At 35.1% G+C, this 8720-nt stretch overlaps 1 non-coding gene across 1 annotated transcript; it reads left to right on the forward strand.

The window, feature by feature from the left end:
• Nucleotides 1–613: 613 nt before the first annotated feature.
• On the forward strand, nucleotides 614–720 carry LOC122126568. Its single transcript, XR_006150977.1, has one exon. It is a non-coding gene; the product is annotated as a U6 spliceosomal RNA (small nuclear RNA).
• The last annotated feature ends 8000 nt before the right edge of the window (nucleotides 721–8720 follow it).

Below are 8720 nucleotides of genomic sequence, written 5' to 3' on the forward strand. Positions count from 1 at the left end.
GAGCTGAAGAGCTGAGGGAGAGCGCCCAGGCCCATAGTTCAGTCCCCACAACCGGACCCCCAAAAAATTAAAAAAACATAAAATAAAATAAGGAAGCCCTATAGTTTTAACAGAAACTGAAGTTAACAAAGTCTTAACTCTTTATTCTGCTCCTTTACACAAAGACTTGGCAACCTCTCATTAGTAATGTTTCTAGAAACTCTGAAATATACATACATAGTAGCATATGTCTGTTACCATAAATCTTAAATACTTTATCGAAAAGTTTTATTACCTGTCAAACAGTCCTAGTTTTAGCATATATAAGCAAATTCGCAAAATCAAATATATTTAAACCATTAAAACTTTTAACAAAACTCAACACTTGCTGCAGTGTTCATTAGACAGGTGCCTTGTATAGAATAATTGAATTCCTCCTCCTACACATCTCTTGAACAACAAATATCTGGAATTATTTTGTTTTTGACATGTCAATCTTGACTTTATTCTTAAATGTGTGCTTATGTAAGAAGTACATGGCTCTAAAATTTCATGAAAATTTTTTTAAACTTACTTTTTGTTGAATTGTCTAGTTTAAGAAAATCAATTACACTTTATATATACAACATGTTCTATGCTCCATTCAGCATCATGTACTCTAACATTGGAATGATACAGAGAAGATTTGAATGGCCCCTGCGCAAGGATGACAGGCAAATTCCTGTACCATTCCATACTTTTACAACAACAGATGCTGGAGGGGATGTGGCCACAAGGGAACTGTACTGCACTCTTGGTGGGAGTATAAACTTGTTCAACCACTTTGGAAAGTAGTATGGAGGTTCCTCAAAAGACTCCACATAGAACTCCCCTATGACACAGCAATCCCACTTTTGGGCATTTACCCAAAATATCACAAACAAGACGGTACTAAAACTACCAGCACAATTATATTTATTGCAGCATTGTTTAAGATAGCTAAGATATAGGACCAACCCCGATGCCCCTCATCAGATAAATAGATCAAGAAAATGTGCTATTTATACCAATGAAATTCTATGCCTCCATAAGAAAGAATGGCATCGCCCAATTTGTTAGAAAATAGAAAGACTTAAAAAAATTATTAAGTGAAGTAAGCCAAGTCCAAAGAAACATAGGTCCTAGGGTTTCCCTAATTTTTAATAACTAATATATGTCTGGGATAAGCAGAAAAGGTCAAATCTATGCACATATGATCAGAAAAGATGTTGTTAAGGGAAATGAACCCCCAAAATAGGAACACAAGTGTTTTGCTTTTTCTTTCTTGCTATTTTTTTAACGTACTTATAACAGGCTATGTGATTTTTTTGTTTCTTTATATGTTCCTCCCCCATGCTATAACCCCTGTTTTCACTGTATTTGAATTTGGTGTGCCCACCTCTTGCATATACACTCCTGTAATTTGGGGAGGGGAAGGAAAAACCAAAATGCTTAAATAGGGATTCAGGTTGACCCATTGTAACAATGAGATGCACCAGACACTATGTTGAAAACTGAACTTTACAATTTAGGCAGGGGAAGGGGGGAGGGGAGTGTACTTGTAGAGGTGGGAGGGAAGGGACGGTAGAGGGAAAATAAAGGAGGAGGTAACAATGCTTGTTAGGAAATGTACTCATTACTTGCTCACGTAAATGTGACCGCTCTGTACAGTATTTTTAAAATAAAAAATATGAAAATGTTCTGAGATGAAAGAGTTTATTTCCTTTATTTTACTCATATAATATGGCTGTTGCAACAATGAGAAGTACAAGTTGTCATGTCCAAAAGCTTTACAACGTCGGGAATGGGGGGGAAGGAGAAGGATTGGGATTGGGGGGGAAGGGGGAGGCTGGGAAGGGATGTGAAGGGTAAACCAAAGGAGGAGGCTGCAATGCTTGGTAAGAAATGTACGCATTATCCTGCCCATGTAATTGTAACCCCTCTGTACAGTATGTTCACAAATAAAATAAAATTAAATTTAAAAAAAAATTAAATTAAATTAAAAAAAAAGAAATCAATGCAAAACACTGATATGAAGGTATTTTGAATAAATGTGTATATGTGCACATGCACGTGTTCTCATGCACTTGCATGTATGTTGTTGTGCTCACAGTTTGAAAAAAGGGCTTCAAAGTCTTGCTAGGCCTTTCCTCTCTAGATAGGTGAGCTACTATATGAGCTACATTTCCATTGCTGGCCCTTTGTTAACTGATTGAAATTTTTGAAAAATAATCTCATGAATTTATTTTGCCCTAATTGGCTTCCACTGTTATACACAGGTCTCTGGCTCCTGAGTAAATATGCCGAGTAGTTAAGATTACAGGTGTGACCAAACAGCACAAGGCTTTCAGAATAATTTTAAAAGTAGAAGAAAGTTTACTTCACGGGGGCCTGTTTTATCATCTCCTACTTTTAAAGCATTTTGGAGTGATTATTTGTGTATTTTTTTCGTTTTTTGGATTCTTAAGAAAGTAAGTGATGATATTTAAAAGTTTAGTACATTTTAAACGGAACCTGGAAAAATGGGACAGAATATATTTGTCTCTCTTATAAGCTCAGCTCTGTGCATGATAACCCAATGTCACCAACACAGTCTGTGTTGAAGAAATAATGTAACAGAAAACAATCACCATGGGCAATAATTGCTATGGTATTATTTCTTGGACAATATGAACATTGAATAGAGAGTGTAAGAGAATGGAGAGATTTTACCTACCTTTTGTGTATTGCTGAAAGACTTTTGGAAACTTTGACTCATTTCCTTCCTCACAGTGTGTGTTTGGGCCATGCACTTACTGCCTTTAATTACAATTTTTCTCAACACTAAAATGGTAATAACATGCTAGAAAATGTTATCTAAAGAATTAAGGAAAATAAAACTTGTGAAATACTTAACATAAACTTCCATGAATGAGTTTTGAGTTTAGCCAGCAATTTTTTTAAATACTAAAAAGAATGTGATAAGTATTACAGAAACCATTGCATATAGTGAGCAAACAGAAGTAATGTTATCTATTGACCATGCTCTTCTTCCAAGGAAGCCAGGTGGATTATTTCTCATGCTGTAAATCAAACTTGTTTTCTTATGTCTTGATAGTGTAAAAATATAAGGACAAAATAATGAAGGAATGTTGTAGACTCAGGTGAAGTCCATATGAAAATGTGCAAAACTGATAAAACATAAAAGTATCTGAGCATTATATTGTGTTTTACATCATTTAAGTTACATTGCAAAGTTAAGAAAGACCTAGAAAAATGGATTCTCTTTTTGATGTCCTATCATAGGTCCTTGGATGAACTCTTTCCTCATTCTTGTAAAGGCATCATCAGATGAGGGGAACTATATTATTTTTTGTTTGCTTCTGTCCATTTATTCTTCATTTGAAATCTGAACTACTTGAGACTGAAAGAAAACAAGGAAATTAGACACTCACTCTTTGGAAAGAACAATCAATGTGAAATGAATAAAATGCATACAGCCTTGTAAAAGGTCTGACTAAAGTGAGTTATATAGTCTCAAGCATAAACAGAAAATGATTAAGCAATATCATGTTATTTAAAATTGAAAATGTTAAGAGTTGCTTAATATTGTTCCTTTCTAAGACCTTGAGTTAATTATTGATTTTTGTATAGAAAGATTAAAGATGAGATTAACAAGAAACTTGATTAAAAGTGGAGAAAAGTTCTGAATAGACATGTTCTCCTTAAAGCCCTGAAAATTTCCAGTGGGTTTACAAAGTTCTTTAATACCACTTCTATGCTGATTTAATTCTTTTTGAGCAGAAGTCATTAGAGAAATGTAATTCAAAATTACTATGATACTACTTCGTAATTATTATAACTTTTATCAAAAAAATTAAAGGAATCAGGTGTGATGGTAAAGGCTTTTAATTCCAAGCATTTAGGAGGTTGGATTTAAGTCTAAGGCCAGTCTGGAATACTGAAGATAATAAAAAACCTGCCCTTTATTACCTTTTAACAAAGGTAATAATGCTGAGAGTGTGGAGAAAAGGAAATTTTCTGCACTCTTCAACAAAATGCAGGTTAGTATTCTCCTTGTAGAAAGTAATATGCAGCTTTCTAAAGAACTCCAAAGTTGAAATATCATCTGCCCCACCAATCATGTGATTATTTCTCTATGAGTAACTCAAATATATCTGCAGTTCATTGTACTCATCATTCACAACAACAGCCAAGATATAAATCGAAGTTCAGTGTTCAACTACAGACTAATAAATCAACTGTGGTACATGCACAAATATCTTTTTCTGTTTCATCCTTAAAATAGCAAGAGACTTCTCCCATTAGCCACAACTTACAATGACCTGAAAGATGTATTCTAAATGAAGAAAAATATTGTCTTCTGATCTTTATAAACACACACACACACACACACACACACACACACACACATACACACACACACACACACACAAACCAACATCAAACATTAAGAGAGAAATTTTTAAAAAGTAAAGCAACGTGGAATTGCTGGGGCATTAAGGTCACAATGTAGAAGATAGTAGATATACAGGAAGAACTGGTATAGAATTGTAATGTACAACATGAGGATACAGGAGACAACACTGGCCTTATATGGTTTCCCTTATTTGCAATATCTAGTATATGTCTAAGTCAAGCAGAAAAGGTCAGATAAGGTGATGTTAGGGAAATGAACCCTAAGATATGTATTCAATTTTTTTTCTTTCATGCGATTGTTTCTAACACATTTATAAGACTATTTATTTGTTGCATTGTATGTCCCTCCCCCACAGTACAACCCCTGCTTTCACTCTATTTGATGTCAGTATCATTTGTGGAGGGGAATGGGAAAAACAAATCGTTTAAATAGGGATACAGGTGGACCCATTTCAACAATGAAATGTACAAGTCGTTATGTCGAAAATGAACTTTATAATTTGGTGGGGGGGGGAAGAAGGGAAGATTGGGTGGGGGGCGGGGGGACGATGGGAAGGGATGGGAAGGGGAAACAAAGGAGGAGGCTACAATGCTTGATAAGAAATGTACTCATTATCTTGCCCATTTAATTGTAACCCCTCTGTACATTATTTTCACAGTAAAAAAAAAAGGAATGAAGCTAAGTAAGTAGGAGTTGTTCTTCCGAGTAGGGGTTGCTCTTTGTGTTGTGCTTCCTTCGGTAATGGATAAGATGAACATAATTCTTTAAATATACCTGCCTGTTTGCAGAAATAATAACAAACAAGATACCAATAATGTTGCATGCTCAATATAGAACAAAATGTCAAATTAAAATACATGATATTATCCTTGGTGTAAACTAATTATTGCAAATAAAGGAAACCATGGGACCTTTGTTCCTTTGTCTAGTTTACTTCACTTAATATGATATTTTTCCAAGATCTTCCATTTCCTTAAAAATGAGATGGTACCTTTCTTTCTGATGAAAGCATAGTATTGCATGTACATATATCTCTCTGTTGTGTGTGTGCGTGTTTGTGTGTGTGTGTGTGTGTGTGTGTTTCACTTTCTTGATCTGTTCATCTACTCAGGGGCATCTTGGTTGATTCCATATCTTAACTAGGATAAATAATACTGTGATAAAACATAATTGGGCTGGTAGCTTTAGTGTGGCCTTGTTTGTGGTCACTAGGGTAAATGCCCAGAAGTGGGATTACTAGGTAATAGGGGAACATTATTGTGTACATCAAGGATAATATTAATAGTTGAGCAGAATAGCTCAATAGCTATGTACATATGACTCTATAAGGTGATTCAAAGTTAAATGAACATTTGTTGATTTAACGTTTTGTTGTTCTTAATATACTACGTGATTTGTTTTTATCCTTTTGTGTTTTCCCCACCTATGGTTTATTGCCTGAAGACACTGTATTTTAATCTGATGCCCTGGGTATTGTAAATATGTTGATCTGAACTTGGGAATGGAAAGAGAAAAAAAAATGGTGAGACAAAGGCCAAAAGAGTAACCTATGCAACTGTGATACTCACAAGACAATATGTTGGAAATAATCTTGGGGGGAGGGTGTTGAGAGGGAAGAGGGAAAAAAAATTGGAGAAGGGATAACAAGTTAGAAAAGAAATGAATTCCTTACCTTACTTGTGTAAGTATAACCACTCTGTACTTTACCTTAAAAATAGAATTTAAATAAAAAATAAGATATATGAGACCAGCAATACAGGAGATAGGAGAGGGGGGAAATACTGTAGTATAGTGCAGTAAAACAGCAGTGGAGTCCAGAAATTTTACTTTTACATAAGAAGTAATAAACTAGCACACAGATTTTCAGCCTCATGCCAGTCATTAAAAAGGGAAAACAAATGCACAATCAGCAAACCAATAGAGATAAAATAGAAAGCTAAGCAAGTTGAATGGATGACTTGGACCAAAAATAACAAATGACACAATTAGGTAACAAATAACAAGCTGGTAAGTTTAAAAAAATATTACCCATAATTCAAATAAATGTTGTTTACATCACAATTTGTTAGCACTATAATACAAATCACAGTTAAATAATATATCATTTTTATAATGTTATTTATTTTTGATTTCTTAATATTGAATGTTTAATACATAATTTTAATTTTAGCAGCTATAGCAAAGAAGAAAGTGAAATTAATTTTAATGATATATATTTTTTTTGTGAGGGGAGATCTATTTTATATTTCCCCGTTTGTATAGCTTAGTTTGTAACTTTGTACAATTTCTATAGTCAGTCTCAGTGATTCTTTTGTCACTGCTTATTTCATTTTTTAATATATTTTTTGTTTTATTTTTTATTTTACTTTTTTATTTTTTGTGAACATACTGTACAGAGGGGTTACAATTACATGGGCAAGATAATGAGTACAATTCTTATCAAGCATTGCAGCCTCCTCTTTGTTTACCCTTCACATCCCTTCCCAGACTCCTCCCGCCCCCCAAAACCCTCCCCCCCATCCCTGTGACACCAAAGTTTTAAGTTCGTTTTCTACATGACAACTTGTACTTCTCATTGTTGCAATGGGTCCACCTGTATCCTTAAACGACTTATTTTTCCCCATCTCCTCCACAAATTATACCGACATCAAATATAGTGAAAGCAGGGGTTATATTGTGGGGGAGGGACATACAAACAACAAAGAAATAATCTTATAAATGCGTTAGAAGAAAATGCATGAAAGAAAAATACCTTTAAATACATATCTAAGTGTTCATTTTTCTAACATCACCTTATCTGACCTTTTCCTCTTGACTCATACATATACTAGATATTGCAAATAAGGGAAACCATGGGACCTATGTTTCTTTGGGCCTGGCTTACTTCACTTAATATAATTTTTTCCAAGCCTTTCCATTTCCTAACAAATGGGGAAATGTCATTCTTTCTTTTTTTTTTTTTTTTTTTTTTTTTTTTTTTAATTTAATTTAATTTTATTTGTGAACATACTGTACAGAGGAGTTACAGTTACATGGGCAGGATAATGTGTACATTTCTTACCAAGCATTGCAGCCTCCTCCTTTGTTTATCCTTCACATCCCTTCCCAGCCTCCCCCCTCCCCCCCTAATCCCAATCCTTCTCCTTCCTCCCTCCCCCCAGCCCCCCCCCCACCAACATTGTAAAGTTCGTTTTGGACATGACAACTTGTACTTCTCATTGTTGCAACAGGTCCACCTGTATCCTTAAACAACTGGTTTTTCCCCATCTCCTCCACAAGTTATACTGACATCAAATATAGTGAAAGCAAGGGTTATACTGTGGGGGAGGGACATACAAAGCAACAAAGAGATAATCTTATAAATGTGTTAGAAACACATGCATGAAAGAAAAAAACATTAAAATACACATCTAAGGGTTCATTTTCCTGACATCACATTATCTGACCTTTTCCGCTTGACTCATACATATACTAGATATTACAAATAAGGGAAACCATGGGACCTACGTTTCTTTGGGCCTGGCTTACTTCACTTAATATAATTTTTTCCAAGTTTTTCCATTTCCTAACAAATGGGGCAATGTCATTCTTTCTGATGGAGGCATAGAATTCCATTGTGTATATATACCACATTTTCTTGATCCATTCATCTACTGAGGGGCATCTGGGTTGGTTCCATATCTTAGCTATGGTAAATAATGCTGCAATAAACATAGTTGTGCTGGTAGCTTTAGTGTGGTCTTGTTTGTAAACATTAGGGTAAATGCCCAAAAGTGGGATTGCTGGGTCATAGGGGAGCTCTATGTGGAGTCTTTTGAGGAACCTCCATACTGCTTTCCAAAGTGGTTGAACAAGTTTACATTCCCACCAACAATGAATTAAGGTTCCTTTCTGTCCACATCCCCTCCAGCATCTGTTGTTGTTAGAGTTCTTGATTTTTGCCGTTCTCACTGGAGTGAGGTGATATCTCAATGTTGTTTTGATTTGCATTTCTTTTATGGCTAGGGATGTTGAACATTTCTTCATGTGTCTATTGGCCATCCTTCTTTCTTCTTCAGAGAAGTTTCTCTTTAAGTCTTTTGCCCACTTATTTATTGGGCAGTTGTTTCTTTGAGGATTTGTTGTTGGGGGGTTTAATTTTTTGAGTTCCAAGTATATTTTAGATATGAGACCCTTGTCCGTTGTATGGCTAGTAAAGATCTTCTCCCAATCCGTGGGCTTTCTATTGATCTTGCTAGCTATGTCATTTGCCCTGCAGAAGCTCTGCAACTTTATGCAATCCCATTTGTCCAACCTTTCTTTG

The sequence above is a fragment of the Dipodomys spectabilis genome, unplaced genomic scaffold, assembly GCF_019054845.1.
Source record: "Dipodomys spectabilis isolate Male_0828 unplaced genomic scaffold, ASM1905484v1 ptg000285l, whole genome shotgun sequence".
NCBI lineage: Eukaryota > Metazoa > Chordata > Mammalia > Rodentia > Heteromyidae > Dipodomys > Dipodomys spectabilis.